Genomic DNA, 15,531 nt, shown 5'->3' on the forward strand with positions numbered 1-15,531 from the left:
GTCTTACTGTTCAGATTCTTAAGTTCGCCTTTTTTTAAGTAGGAATTATCCCTCAGCGGCCAGCCAGTACTCTTAAGCAGAAATCAGTGTCTATTCCATGTAGAGTTTGGTCTTCCAGGGGATACTTGATTTGGTCATCTCCAGTCGTCTTGATTTATGTCTTGTCACTGGACTCAGATGGTTCCAGAGGAGAAAGTAAGACTTTGCACAGCCCTCCCTCACTTAAATTCAACTCACTTGAAAGTCATGGCATCAACTTCCTGATTCCAGAGTCCTCTTCCAGAAGGAAGTACAAACAACAACAACAAACAACAACAATTTGCCACTAGTTACACATTTTGATGGAAAATTTCCCTTGCTATGACACCATAGTGCTTCTAAAACTGTGGGTCATGACCCACAGTTTAAGAAGGGCTGAAGAGGTATGAGTGGGAAAAGTTTAAGAAGTCCATACCATCTCATTTTGCAAAGAGTTATAGATTTTATTGCTAGAGTGAACTTCCAAGATCATCTAGTCCAACCCTAGGCACAGAGGTGTTAGGGGAAATACCCAGTGTCATACAACTAATTTGTTATAACAAATCATGTCTAGAACTTGATTTCTCAATCCACTGATCATATAACTACATGACCTTGTCTCCCTGCTTTTAATATTTTGATGATACTTTTAATAGCATGACTTGTTCTATAGCTATACTAAAAGGTAGCCCAAACTGTCTGCCTTCCTTGTACATAGCTGTTTATAAGGTGTCTCTAAGACGCCTTATAAATTAGGGTTTTTTTGCTCCTTGTAAGCAAGAACTATCTCTTGCCTTTTTTTATCCATAGCACTTAGCACAATGCCTGGCACATTGTAGATGCTTAATAATTGTTTGGTGACTAAATATTTCCTTAAGGGCTATTTTTTATATTGATTTGGGTCTTCCTTCCTCTGTTCCATGTTCCCTCCCATCTTCTTTTTTTCTTGCTTCTTTCCATCTTCCTTCCTTTCTTCCTCTTTTCCATTATCCTTCTGTTTTCCTTCCTTCCTTCTTTCCTTACATCTTCATTCCATCTTCTTTCCTCCCTTCCTTTTTCCTTCCTTCCTTCCGTCCTCCTCCTCCTCCTCCTTCTTGTTCTTCTTCTTCTTCTCTCCTCTCTCTCTCTCTCTCTCTCTCTCTCTCTCTCTCTCTCTCTCTCTCTCTTCTCTAACAGTCAAAAATGTGTGCAAAATGAATAGGGATCTGGCCTTGGAGTTAGGGTTCAAGTCCCACTTCTGACACATAGTAGCTGTGTGATACTGATCGAGTCTCCTAATGTTTCAGTGACTCTATATGACTCTAAGTTGTACAATGGTTGCTGATCTGAATTGATAGAAGGGATTATTTTCCTAAGAATTCCCAACACTGATGATGTTACAGGTTTTAAAAACAATAGGTAAGCTACTCTAGATATAAAAGGAATATTCATGTAAAATGTTACTCACCTCATTCATCAGAAAAAAAACATAATATCTGTTTACTTTCTTATGTTAAAGGCTGACCAGCCACAGAATCCGTTCTGATGGGAACTGGCTGTCATTTCATTTTCTTTCAGGGGACAAATTATTATGCTATGTTATTCTGGAAGGTTCTACAGTGTTTTAATTTCTTGTACTTAGAACCTGGTCTTTTTTATTTCTTAAGATGGAGGATATTATTGGAGTAAAGACAAGGATAAGGGAAAGAGTATGGGGATCCCCATTCCCAAACTAACACCAATATTCTTGTTGTTGCTCAGTCATGGCCAACTCTTGATGACTCCATTTGGGGTTTTCTTGGCAAAGACACTGAAGTGGTTTACCATTTCCTTCTGCAGCTCATTTTACAGATGAAGATACTGAGGCAAGTAGGATTAAGTGACTTGCCTAGTATCACACAGCTAGTAGTCTGAGGCTGAATTTGAACTTAGGTCTTCTTGTTTCTGGGACGGGTGCTCTATTCACACCACCTAGCTGTACAGCACCAAAATTACCCTGCTTATTTCCTTCCTGGCTACTTTTCTATACTCTGCCCCACAAGCTAAATTCACATCTTCCTTCAATCCAGTAGTCCAATGCCATGCTTCCTGCCATGTCCAACTCAAGACTGACATCTAATCTTATTGGAATTCCCCATAGGATAGTCTATACCACATCATCATACGGTGAACATTTGTTGCACCAGTATTATTCTTTATTTTTCTCATACACTGTGTCTTAGAGCATAAATAGGTACATAGTATGTCTCCCCAGACCACTAGAGAAAAAGGCATGGTAATACAGTAAGAAGAGGGTTGGATGTAGAGTCAGAGGACCTGGGTTCAGTTCTCAGCCTTGCTACCTGTGTGCCCCATGGGACATGGAACTTCTCTAGACCTCTGTTTCTCTATGTGCAAAATAACAGGATTAGATTGGATGACTTCTAGATTCATCCCTTCCCATTATTAAACATAGGATCATAGGTTTAGAGCTGAAAGGAACTTTAGAAGTCATCTAACCCCATCCTTTCCCCATTTTACAGATGAAGAAACTCAAGGACTAAAGAAGATCAGTGACTTGTACAAGGTCACACAAGTTACAGGCAGCAGAATCAGGATTTGAACTCAGCTCCCGTGATTCCAACTTCAGCATTCATTCCACTATACAATGCTGGCTCTATAATTCTATGGTTCTTTGATATGATTACCACGTCAAGGGCAAGAAAAGGTCACACTTTCTGCTGCCTCTGCATTCCCAGAAGGATTTGCTACAGTTCTATGCAAAGTGTAGGTGTATGCACTCAATGAGATGAATCATACTCACACAGAAGATGGATAAAAGTTCTGTGCTAATCTAGACAACAAATCAAACAGGAAGATGAAGGTCTGTAGTGCCCAGTGAGCAAAATCTGACCTAGTTCATAAGCACAGTGCAGTGAATGCTGAAAGTTAGCCCCAAGAAAAACCAATTTGGAAAACTGTTTCCCATATGGTTTTGCATTCTCCCTTCTGTAATGTGGGGGAGCACGATGAATTTCTTGACAATCACCCACTTAGATCAATAGTCGTGATCTAGAAACACTGTAGAATTTGGTCCCAGGAAGAAGACATTTGGCTTTTCCACACTGAACCAATATTTATTTAACCACATCTCTACTCACAACTGTTTCAGCTGGCAATGTCTATTAGAGAGCTATTAGGTACAGGTCTGCAATGTTAAATAGCAGCAAGTCAAAGATGACAAGCTTCATCATTTAATGAGTCAAAGATCAGGTACTAATATTGTATTAGACAGAAATGATGTGCACTCGCTGCCTGCCATTCTATTTGCTTACAAAATGTCAGCATGGAGGCAACAGGAAATCCATGAATATGGGAGACAAAAGTTGTTCATGCTGAAAAAGGCAGTGATGAAACAAAATGAAGTTTGCTTAATTAAAACAATGAATTGTTTAATTAAAGGAAATTCATAGCTTCTGTTCATTAAGATATGCATCATCACTGAGATTCATTTTAGAGCAAAATCTAATATCTGGTTTTGTAACTTCAGTGAGCTTTTATATACTTGTTTGATTTTGTTTCTAGTTCCCACCCAAGAATATTATTGGCTGTGGAAAAAAAAAACCATTAAATTCTGAGTCTATGCTTCCCTGTGTATGCAGAATCTATCAATGTCTAAAAAAATTAACAGCTTCAAAAGAGCCACATTCAAAATTTTGATCAATCTGAAGATCTAAATGTGAGGTGAGCAGAAGCAGGAGTCAAAGCTCATGCTTAGAAGCTTTAAGATTTAAGAGTCTTAAAATTCACACTCATATATTGAATGGTGACAGATCAAGGTATTTCTGGGAAGCTCTGAAGACAGCAACTACCTTGAATGCAACCTTTTTATGAGGACATTTGGATGAGTGGAATGCAATTTTCTCTATTAAAACAAAGTTGGGGGATAAAGAGAGAAAACTGACTGCAAGATTTCGAATATGTACAAGCATGTGACTTTGAACACTTTACTGAATGAAGTATTGGTTGTTGAAATAGGACTTTCTTTTCAGAGCCTGATAAAGAAATAATTCACCCTAGGGAGAGAAATTTGCCTTGGCAGAGTCTCCTAATTTTCCATAGAGAAGGAAACTTCACCACCACAATGGTACTCTTGCTAGCTGACAGGAAAAAATATTTCCTGACCTGACCACTGGTGAGGGGACTTGAATGTGATCTCCCAGGAGTAGATACTCTAAAACACTGATTCATTAGTCTGTTTAATCTTCATGCTTGCTAAGGGAGAGATCCTTTTTGATTAAAAGGCTGACAGGCTATCATCTCAAGAGGTTCATCCCTTGTCATTTCCTTTCCCCAAAATCAAAGAAAACTTCCTAGCTCTTTTATAAAAAATTAGCATGAAGAAGAGGGGAGTCTGGAAATAGTAACTAACCAAAGTTTTCAGCTGGGGTCTACTGTATTTTAGTCTATGCCTACTCTTACCTTCATTGTGCTTTGTGGGCACTCTGGCAGAGATGATTCAGTCACTCAGAATGAAGATTGAAGGAAAGATAGATACCTGAGGATTTTTTTTTATCCATCCTGCAGCAAAAATGAGTGAAATGGATTGAGGAATGCTGAGGATTACAATTTCAAGCTAAACCCAAGATTGGTGTACACTGTATGTGGGATCATACTTGTGGTGGCCTTCCCAAAAGTTAAGATTGTAATCTGAGGACCTGGATAAATTTCAAGGAATATTCAGCTAACTGGCCTGGATTAAGTAGAGAAGCAGATGACAGAATAGAGCTTCAGGGATGATGATTATATAGAAGTATTTCCTGAGCTGACACAATGAGGAAAAAGTGTCACTGAGGGTCTCTATACTGCTTATACCTCAGGCCTCTAGTGCCCACAAGTTTTGCTGTTGTAAGAAAAGCACTACTTTGGGGGGTAAAAAGAGTTCAAATGCAAGCTCAACTACTTGATGGATGATTTTGGGAAACTCCTTTTAACTCTTTTTTTAAAGATTAAGAAAATTAGGATCAGAATGCTCAAGTGTCTTGACTATGATCACAAAGCTTGTAAGTAGTAGAGTCAAGATGCAAACCCAGGCATCCTTTCTTCAAGCTCACTTCTATTTCTCCCAAACCATACTGTCATTGACTGAAGAAATTGAGGATACACACACACACACACACACACACACACACACACACACACACACACATGCCCTGCCTCTCCTGAGGAACAAAAATAGAACTTTTACTGTTAAGATAACATAAGGATGCTTAGGAGAGCATTGATATGGTATGTTTGCCTTTCACATATTGGTGTCCAATTAATATTTTACTCTTAGGTTATTTGATATGAGTTGCTTTGAGACAACTGAGTGAAAATAAAATGGAACACAAGTGAACTTGGACTTAGCACCATATTTTAATTGCAATCTATAACATGAATACCCTATGAGATCCACTGATTAGCATACTGGTGAATATTACAAATTAAAATGGCCCCAGAAAAAATTCAAATTTCACATTAAAGTTGGAATTTATACAACTGCTATTTCATTTCCAAATAATAGACTAAAAAACTAATAGTCTTATCCATAAGCCATAAACAGTGGTGATTAAAACACCAAATTACACTGGTGTATTACAGTTGCATAAAATTACTATTGTGTTAAATTTATAGGACTATGCCAAATGGTTCAGCTCTTTCTCTCCTCCCTATAACTAGAAAATAGAATGATTAAAATAATATTCCAAAGGCTTTTTTGATAATTCCTTCTATCCAATAGAAAGGAATATCCAAACACCATGTTTGAAATATCCTGCTTTTTAATCTATATGCATACAACTATATAAGATAGCTAGGTAATACGGTAGAGAGCTGTACTTGAAATAATAAAGGCCTGAGTTGAAATCCTTTCTCTGACACTTACTAGCTACGCAACCATAAATCACCTAATCTCAGCCTCAGTTTTTTCATCTGTAAAATGGAGATAGTAATAGTGCTTACCTCACAAGTTTCTTGTGAGGATCAAATGAGATAGCATTTGATTGATTGTATAGTGCTTTGCAAACATAAAGGACAATTTAAATGTTAGCTATTAGTCTCATTTTCCCAGAATTGAATAGTACAGTAATAGAAAGAATAGCATCAGAAAATCTAATCTAAGTTAAACTTTCCACAAGCATGGAAGTATGATTTTATTCAATTCTTTTCATGTTCTAATTCATCTTCCTCTTTGGGAATGTACTTTGTACTGATAGGAAATCAGGATTTTGTTGTTATTGAGGACAAGAAAAAAACAAGAAGAATCATTCCTACTGCAACAGTAAATTACCACTTATCCTCTCCTATTAAATGTTGGTATTACATTTGCTCCCCCCCCCCCACCTCTATCACTGTTCTTCAGCTCTAAGGTAGTCTGTATTAACAGTCACTTTGGGTTCAACATCATTAAGTGTTCACTGTCATGTCACCACAAATCCCACATTCCTCTTGTCTCTCAGGCTTAAAAAACTCATTTAACACTGAGGGCTAATTAATTAACTGGATTTTCTTACATTTAATGGAGACCACCCTAAACTATTAGAACCAAGCTTTGCTAAAATTTCCTTCACTGAAGTAGACTATAATTATTCTAGCCTCCTGCAAACTAAACCTTCTCATTCTTATTTCCATTCGTAATAGAAATTTTAGAAAATAGTTATAACATAAAGATATAATGCATTGCTGAATATCTTTTAGAATTTTCATGGAATATTTATTACTCCTTCATGCTATGGTTACATAATGAGCTTCACCTTAAAATATGAAGTCCCAATAGTTTTAAAATAATTTTTAGAGAGAAATGGCCTTAAATATTCTTGTGCAGTGGGTTCACCATAAGGGCCTACTTACTTTTCCTATGGCTAAAGGCAAGAAAATGATGTTTCATGATGATTTTAGCCATTGTTCCTTTGTTCCAGTTGTCTTACATAAACCTGTGGCTACTATCTTTTATTTGATGACGTTGGAAATAAAGCTCTGCATTTCTAAGCAATAAGCAATGAAATGAAATTGAGGGATGATTTATTAGCAGTGGGTATAAATAAAATGGAGGCAATCCACAATACATTCACAGATATTCACTCACTTTTCATAAATAACCTTCAGAATAGTACAAGGTCATTTCTCCATATTGTATTGGCAATCAGAATAGATTCTTAGCACTTAAGTCAACTAAGTGCCCTTGAAGAGTTTGGCCTTTATTTTCTTGCTTAAATTAGGAGTCCTTGATGACCTCCTTGCCTCAAGCGAAAGCCTAGTTTACATGGGTTTGAGTGACATGTTTGTGACATCAGAGGCTTTTAGACCACATGGGTTTAAGTTGCATCTTTGCGACGATTTTAGGTCATATGGGTGAGTCACGACTCATGTAAACGAGGCTTTCGCTTGAGGCAAGGAGGTCATCAAGGACTCCTAATTTAAGCAAGAAAATAAAGGCCAAACTCTTCAAGAGCACTTAGTTGACCTAAGTGCTAAGAGCCCATTTTGATTGCCAGCACAGTATGCTATCCACAGCTCCACCTATTGTAAACTTTTACTAAATATGTATTAACTTAGTCCAGAAGCCTCAGAGTTATTTCAGAAAAGCCACAGAGGAAACCAAAACACCAATAAAATAACTGGAATCTCATAATCTGAGAGTCGAAAATTACTTCAAAGGTCATCTTCTTTAATCAAGATGAAGCCCATAGATTGCTAGACTTGGAGTAAAGAAAACCTGAGCTTGAATCCTGCCTCAGACACTTAATGAATCACTTAATCTCTTTGCCTATTATTTTGCAAGTATAAATGGGAATAATAGAAATACCTAACTCCCAGTGTTAAGGATCAAATGAGATGATATTTTGTTTATTAATTAACTTATTTTTAGTTTTCAACATTCACTTCCACAAGATTTTGAGTTCCAAATTTTCTCCCCATCTTTCCCCTCCCCCACCCCAAGACAGCATGCATTCTGATTACCCCTTTCTCCAATATCCCCTCTTTTCTATTACCCCCCTTCTCTTATCTCTTTGCCTTCTATTTTTCTGTAGGGCAAGATAGATTTCTATGCTCCATTGCCTGTATATCTTATTTCCCATTTGCACATAAAAACAATTTTTGGCAATTGTTTTTAAAACTTTGAGTTCCACATTCTCTCCCTTTTTCCCTCCCCATCCACCCTCATTGAAAAGGCAGGCAATTCGATATAGGTTATACATGTATAGTCATTCAAAACACTTCCATAACAGTCATGTTGTGAAAGAGTAACTATATTTTCCTCCATCCTATCCCACCCCCCATTTATTCTATCCTCTCCTTTGACCCTGTCCCTCCTCAAAAGTGTTTGCTTCTGATTATGCTATTCTCCCATTTGCCCTCTCTTCTATCATCCCTCCATTTCTTATGCCCTCCCTGCTGCCTACTTTCCTATAGGGTAAGATAGATTTTTATATCCAATTGAGTGTATATGCTATTCCCTCCTTAAGCCAAATCTGACGAGAGTAAGGTTTACTCATTCCCTCTCAATTCCCCCATTTTCCCCTCCATTGTAAAATATTTTTTGCCTCTTTTATGTGAGATAATTTACCCCATTCTACCTCTCCCTTTCTCCTTCATTCCTCTCCCACATTCCTCTCTCACTCTTTAATTCTATTTTTTAGATATCATCTTTTCATATTCAGCTGACCCTGTGCCCTCTGTCTCTCTGTCTCTCTCTCTCTCTTTCCATATATGTGTGTGTGTGTCTACGTATGTATGTATGTATATAAGTATGTATGTATTCCTTCCAACTACCCTAATACTGAGAAAAGTCTCATGAATTACCAATATCATCTTTCCAAGCAGGAATGTAAACAGTTCAACTTTACTAAGTCCCTTATGATTTCTCTTTCCTGTTTACCTTTTCATGCTTCTCTTGATTCTTGTATTTGAAAGTTAAATTTTCTGTTCAGCTCTGGTCTTTTCATTAAAAATGCTTTAAAATCCTCTATTTCATTGAATATCCATTTTTTCCCTGAAGGATTATACTCAGTTTGGCTGGATAGGTGATTCATGGTTTTAATACTAGTTCTTTTGACCTCCAGAAAATCACGTTCTAAGGCTTCTGATCCCTTGGTACAGAAGCTGCTAAATTTTGTGTTACCTTCATAGGGTTTCCATAATACTGGATTGATTCTTTCTGGCTGCTTGCAATATTTTCTCCTTGACCTGGGAACTCTGGAATTTGACTACAATATTCCTAGAAGTTTTCCTTTTGGGATCTGTTTCAAGAGGCAATGAGTGGATTCTTTCCATTTCTATTTTACCCTCTGGTTCTAGAATACAAAGCCAGTTTTTCTTAATAATTTCCTGAAAGAACATGTCTAAGCTCTTTTTTTGATCATGGAATTCAGGTAGTCCAATAATTTTTAAACTATCTCTCCTGGACCTATTTTCCAGGTCAGTTGTGTTTCCAATGAGATATTTCACATTGTCTTCCATTGTTTCATTCTTTTGATTTTGCTTTTTTTTTATTATCATTTATTTATTTATTTAATATTTTTGGTTTTCAGCATTGATTTCCACAAGATATTGAATTACAAATTTTCTCCCCATTTCTACCTTCCCGCCCACTCCAAGATGGCGTATATTCTGTTGCTGCATTCCCCAGTGTAGAGGCAATTGGGAAACGAGAACATCTTTCACACCCATTTGAATAGGCTTCAGAGGGGCTCTCAGGGTGCTAGGGGCAGTGGCTAAAACCGGAGCCAATGGTAGGCGCCTGAGTTCTGGTCACTCAGATGACCTTCTAGTCGATGGGATGATGTCTGGTGACTATATATAAAGGAGAGAACACAGCTTGGAGACTGAAACGTAATGGAGGGAGGAGAAGGAGAAGAGGTAGTGGCAGCAGCAGCAGGGGAAGCAGCAGCAGCAGCTGCAGGCACTACTAAAAGCAGGACCGACCCTCAAGCAGACCAGAGAGTGCTGAGCAAGGGTTTGAGGCCAACCGGTAATCTTCTTACTGGAGGGCCCTAGCGTTGTGGGGAAGCACCATCATGGCTTGACTGGCTGCCTTAATATTTTTCTGTAACCTCCTGGTCACTATTGTGAGATGGGTATATTGGTTTTGAGAGGTTCTTTCCAGAATATCAAACTGGGGACACTGGTCCATGGGTCTGCTATTTTGGAGCTTGAATAAATGCTCTAACTCCTCTGCCTTCTACTTAGAAAATTCCTTATATCCTGTGATTCTGGACCATTCAGGCATATTCATGATTTTCTTTGAAATCCTGAATTCTGCCTTAATAATATACTCAGTCAGCCCTCCCTTCTTTCAACCCACCCTCCCCATCCCCTTTTCCCTTACTTTCTTGTAGGGTAAGATAGATTTCTATGCCCCATTGGCTGTATAACTTATTTCTCAGTTGCATGCAAAAACAACTTTTTTGTAACATCTACTTTTAAAACTTTGAATTCCAAATTCTCTCCCCTCATCCCTCCCCACCCATCCTCCCTAAAAAGGCAAGCAATTCAACATAGGTCACATGTGTATCATTATGCAAAACCCTTCCTTGATACTCATGTTGTGAAAGACTAACTATATTTTGCTCCTTCCTATCTTATCACCCTTTGTTCAATTTTCTCCCTTGACCTTGTCCCTTTTGGAAAGTGTTTGCTTTTGATTACCTCCTCCCCCTATCTGCCCTCCCTTCTATCATCCCACCTTTTTTATCTCCTTCCTCCTTCTTTCCTGTGGGGTAAGACACCCAATTGAGTGTGTATGTCATTCCCTCCTTAAGTCAAGTCCGATGAGACCAAGATTCACTCATTCCCCCTCACCTGCCCCCTCTTCCCTTCCTACAGAACTGCTTTTTCTTGCCACTTTTATGCGAGATAATTTACCCCTTTCTATCTCTCCCTTTCTCCCTCTCTCGATATATTCCTCTCTCATCCCTCAATTTGATTTTTTTAGATATCATCCCTTCATATTCAACTCACCATATGCCCTATGTATATATAATATGTATATTCCCTTCAGCTACCCTAATACTGAGGTCTCATGAATTACACACATCACCTTTCCATGTAGGAATGTAAACATAACAGTTCAACTTTAGTAAGTCCCTTATGATTTCTTTTTCTTGTTTACCTTTTCATGCTTCTCTTGATTCTTGTGTTTGAAAGTCAAATTTTCTATTCAGCTTTGGTCTTATCACTGAGAAAGCTTGAAAGACCTCTATTTTGTTGAAATTCCATATTTTCCCTTGGAGCATTTTTCTGGGTAGGTGGTTCTTGGTTTTAATCCTAGCTCCATTGACCTCCGGAATATCATATTCCAAACCCTTCAATCTCTTAATGTAGAAGCTGCTAGATCTTGTGTCATCCTGATTGTGTTTCCTCAATACTCAAATTGTTTCTTTCTGGCTGCTTGCAATATTTTCTCCTTGATCTGGGAGCTCTGGAATTTGGCAACAATATTCCTAGGAGTTGTCTTTTTGGGATCTTTTTCAGGAGATGATTGGTGGATTCTTTCAACTTCTATTTTACCCCTTGGCTCTAGAATATAAGGGCAGTTCTCCTTGATAATTTCTTGAAAGATGATATCTAGGCTCTTTTTTTGGTCACGGCTTTCAGGAAGTCCAATAATTTTTAAATTATCTCTCCTGGATCTATTTTCCAGGTCAGTGGTTTTTCCAAGGAGATATTTCACATTGTCTTCCATTTTTTCCATTCCTTTGGTTCTGTTTTATAATAGCTTGATTTCTTATAAAGTCACTAGCTTCCACTTGATCCAATCTAATTTTTAAGGTAGTATTTTCTTCAGTGGTCTTTAGGACCTCCTTTTTTCATTTGGTTAATTCTGGCTTTTAATTCATTCTTCGCCTCATCGGCTTTTTGGAGCTCTTTTGCCATTGGTGTTAGTCTATTTTTAAGGTATTATTTTCTTCAGTATTTTTGGGTCTCTTTTAATAAATCAAAGACTCGTTTTTCATGGTTTTCTCACATCACTGTCATTTCTCTTCCCAATTTTTCCTCTACTTCTCTAACTTGCTTTTCCAAATCCTTTTTGAGCTCTTCCATGGCGTGAGACCAGTTCATGCTTTTCTTGGAGGCTTTTGATATAGGCTCTTTGACTTTGTTGACTTCTTCTGGCTGTGTGTTTTGGTCTTCTTTGTCACCAAAGACAGATTCCAAATTCTGGGTCTGAATCTCAGTCCATTTTTGCTGCCCGTTCATATTCCCAGCCAACTACTTGACCTTTGAGCTTTTCATTGGGGTATTACTGCTTGTACAGTAGAGAGTACTTTGTCCCACACTTAAGGGGCTGTGCTGTTGTTTTCAGAGCTATTTGTACACAGCATGCTCTGCCACACCGGTGCTTTTCCTCCCCCAAGAACCTCCAACCCGGACCGAGACTCAGATCCAAGCAGGCTCAGCACTACCGCTCTGATCCGCCACTTAATTCCTGGGGCCAGAAGCAACTGCAGCTGTAGCTCTGTAAGCAGCCTCAGAGCTGCAATACCTCCACCGCTCCCTGTGTGGTGGCTGAGCACAAACTACTTTCATTTAGGCCCTGAAATTTTTCCCACTAACCCTCTCCATTGTCTTTGGTGTTTCTGGGTGGAGAAGTCTGGTAAATGCCACACCTCACTGCTTCTGGATGCTAGGGCTGTTCTGCCCAGCTCCCAGTCTGGTTGGTCCCAGCGCAGCTCACACTAGCCTCTGCTCCACTCTGCTACCAGCTCTATGCGATTAGCCTTACCCAGCAACCATCCAGGCTGTCATGGGCTGGAGCCCTGCTTCCCTCTCCTATTTTGTGGGTTCTGCATTTCTAGAATTTGTTCAGAGCCATTTTTATAGTTGTTTGGAGGGTCCTGGGGGAGAGCTTTAGGCAAGTCCGTGCTTTCCAGCCATCATCTTGGCTCCACCCCCACCCCCCACTACCTTGGTTATGCTTTTTAATTTGTTGATTTCTTGTAAAGTCATTAGCTTCCATTTGCTCCATTCTAATTTTTAAGGAATTATTTTCTTCAGTGGTCTTTGGGATCTCCTTTTCCATTTAGCTAATTCTGCCTTTTAAGGCATTCTTCTCCTCATTGGCTTTTTGGAGCTTTTTTGCCATTTGTGTTAGAGCATTTTTAAGGTGTTATTTTCTTCAGTATTTTTTGCGTCTCCTTTAGCAAACTGTTGACTTGTTTTTCATAATTTTCTTCCATCACTCTCATTTCTCTTCCCAATTTTTCCTCTACTCTCTGATCTGATTTTCAAAATCCTTTTGAGCTCTTCCACGGCCTGCGACCAATTCATATTTTTCTTGGAGGCTTTGGTTGTAGGAGCTTTGACTTCATTGTCTTCTTTTGGTTATATGTTTTGATCTTCCTTGTCACCAAAGTAAGATTCTATAATCTGATTTTTTTCCCCACTGTTTATTTATTTTCCCAGACAATTACTTGACTTTTTAGCCCTTTGTTAAGGTAGGTCTCTGCTTCCAGTGTGGAGTTGTACTGTCCCAGGCTTCAGGGATTTTGTGCAGCTGTTTTCAGAGATATTTCTAAAGGCCTATAAATTTTCAGTTCTTCCAGGGTTGTGTGATCAGAGGAGAGGTGTTTACTCCTCTCTTGGCCTGTGCATGACCACAAGCACTCTTTTCTGCCTGGGAATTGTGAAGAGGATTTTTTCTCCACCACCTCTACAAGCTCTGCCACAGGCTCCTCCTCATCCCAGGACTGCTACACAGGATTACAACTCGAATCAAAGCACAGGCAAGGCAAGAGAATCCTGCCTCAGTGCCAGAAAAAATGATCCCTGCAATCCCCTTTTGATCTTCTACTCCCCACCATCTATGTGTGCGGAGCTATTGAAGCAGCCTCTGCCACTGTGGCTGCATCCACCTCTGCATCGTAGAGCTGGGGCCCAGACTACACTCCTTTCTCACCCAGGTCTGACAGACCTTTCCTACTGACCTTCTAAGTTGTCTTTGGTGTTTGTGGGTTGAGAAGTCTGGAAACCACCATAGCTTCCAGTGACTCAATGCCCTAAGGCCTGCTTTGGCCCATTTGTGTGGCCACAGCCCACACTGGACTGCATTTTTCTCTCAGACTGGTGTAACAGACCTTTCCTATCAACCTTCCAGGTTGTCTTAGGCTGGAAATTTGTATCACTGTCTTTCTGCTCCTCCAGAATTTGTTTAAAGTCATTTTTACAGGTATTTAGAGGGGTTTGGGAGAGAGCTCCAGAGAGTCCCTGCTTTTATGCCACCACCTTGGCTCTACCCCCATGAGATGATATTTTTAAAGGGTTTTAGAAACCTTAGGGCAACATATTAGTGCTAGGTATCATCATAATCATCAATATCTTCTTCATCATTGTCATTAGTACTGCTGCTGCTGCTGCTGCTGCTGCTACCACTACTGTTACTACTGTGGCAGCCCTGATACGCAGATGAATGTAATTTACATTAAGACATTCAGAAATGTATAATTCACCAGAACTTAAGACAGCACCTTCCATTCGGGACAGTTGTAATTCTTAGGAAGAATGTTTTCATACTAAACTGAAATATATTTCTCTGTATCTCTTAGCCATTTCTCTAGTATCTGATTTCTAATGCTAAAAACAAGCTTGATTCCTATTCCATTTAAAAATCTCTCATATATGGAAACAGTTATCATATTCCCACTGTCTACAACCAAATCTTCATTGTACAAGTCTGTACAATAGCAGTTAGGTGGCACAGTGGATAGAGTACTGGACCTGGAGTCAGAAAGTCTCATTTTCCAGAGTTCAAATCAGACTCTTACTAGCTGTGTGACCATGAACAAATCACTTAACCCTATTTTTGTCATCTGTAAAATGGAGAAAGAAATGGCAAACCATTCCAATCAATCGACATTGATTTTGATAATAACTGACTCCAATGTGAAGCTGATGAGACAGAGGACAAATCTATATTAGAAAAGATTATTTAGGATCAAAGGACTGAAAAAAGTAAAAACCTAGTTGGTATTTATTCTACCTATATATCCCCCTATGTTATAGATACTTTTTCATTTAAAAAGTCTGAAAATGTCAAGTGTAATGACAACATCATAAAAACAGAAATGATTAATCTTAATGGACAGGTAAATGCTGTTTATTGCCATGGGAACCATTTCAAAATAAGCTGTATGTGAAGGTTAAAATCAAATTAAAATTAAGTGATAGGATAGTGATTAGAAGATTATTACAGTAGTTTCTACCCAAACTGTTTATAAAATCTGATATTGGAAAATGGGTAATAGTCAAAAATAAAGACATTAACTTTCATTAGCCTCACTTCTAGGAGAATTTTAACTTGTTAAAAAATTGCTTAGCCCAGTAAGGGGGTCAAAACAGGTAGCTAATTGCAGGGTTGGCATACATTTGATTTGACAATGCTAATTTTTACAAAATCAATTCATTTAAAAACATAAAAAAGAAAATGACAGGATATTTTGAGTAATAGTTCTATACTTTATCATTTATGTGAGAACTCATTGATGTCATTTATGTGAGTACTCTATCCAATGGCAC

The sequence above is a fragment of the Trichosurus vulpecula genome, chromosome 4 (genome assembly GCF_011100635.1).
Source record: "Trichosurus vulpecula isolate mTriVul1 chromosome 4, mTriVul1.pri, whole genome shotgun sequence".
NCBI lineage: Eukaryota > Metazoa > Chordata > Mammalia > Diprotodontia > Phalangeridae > Trichosurus > Trichosurus vulpecula.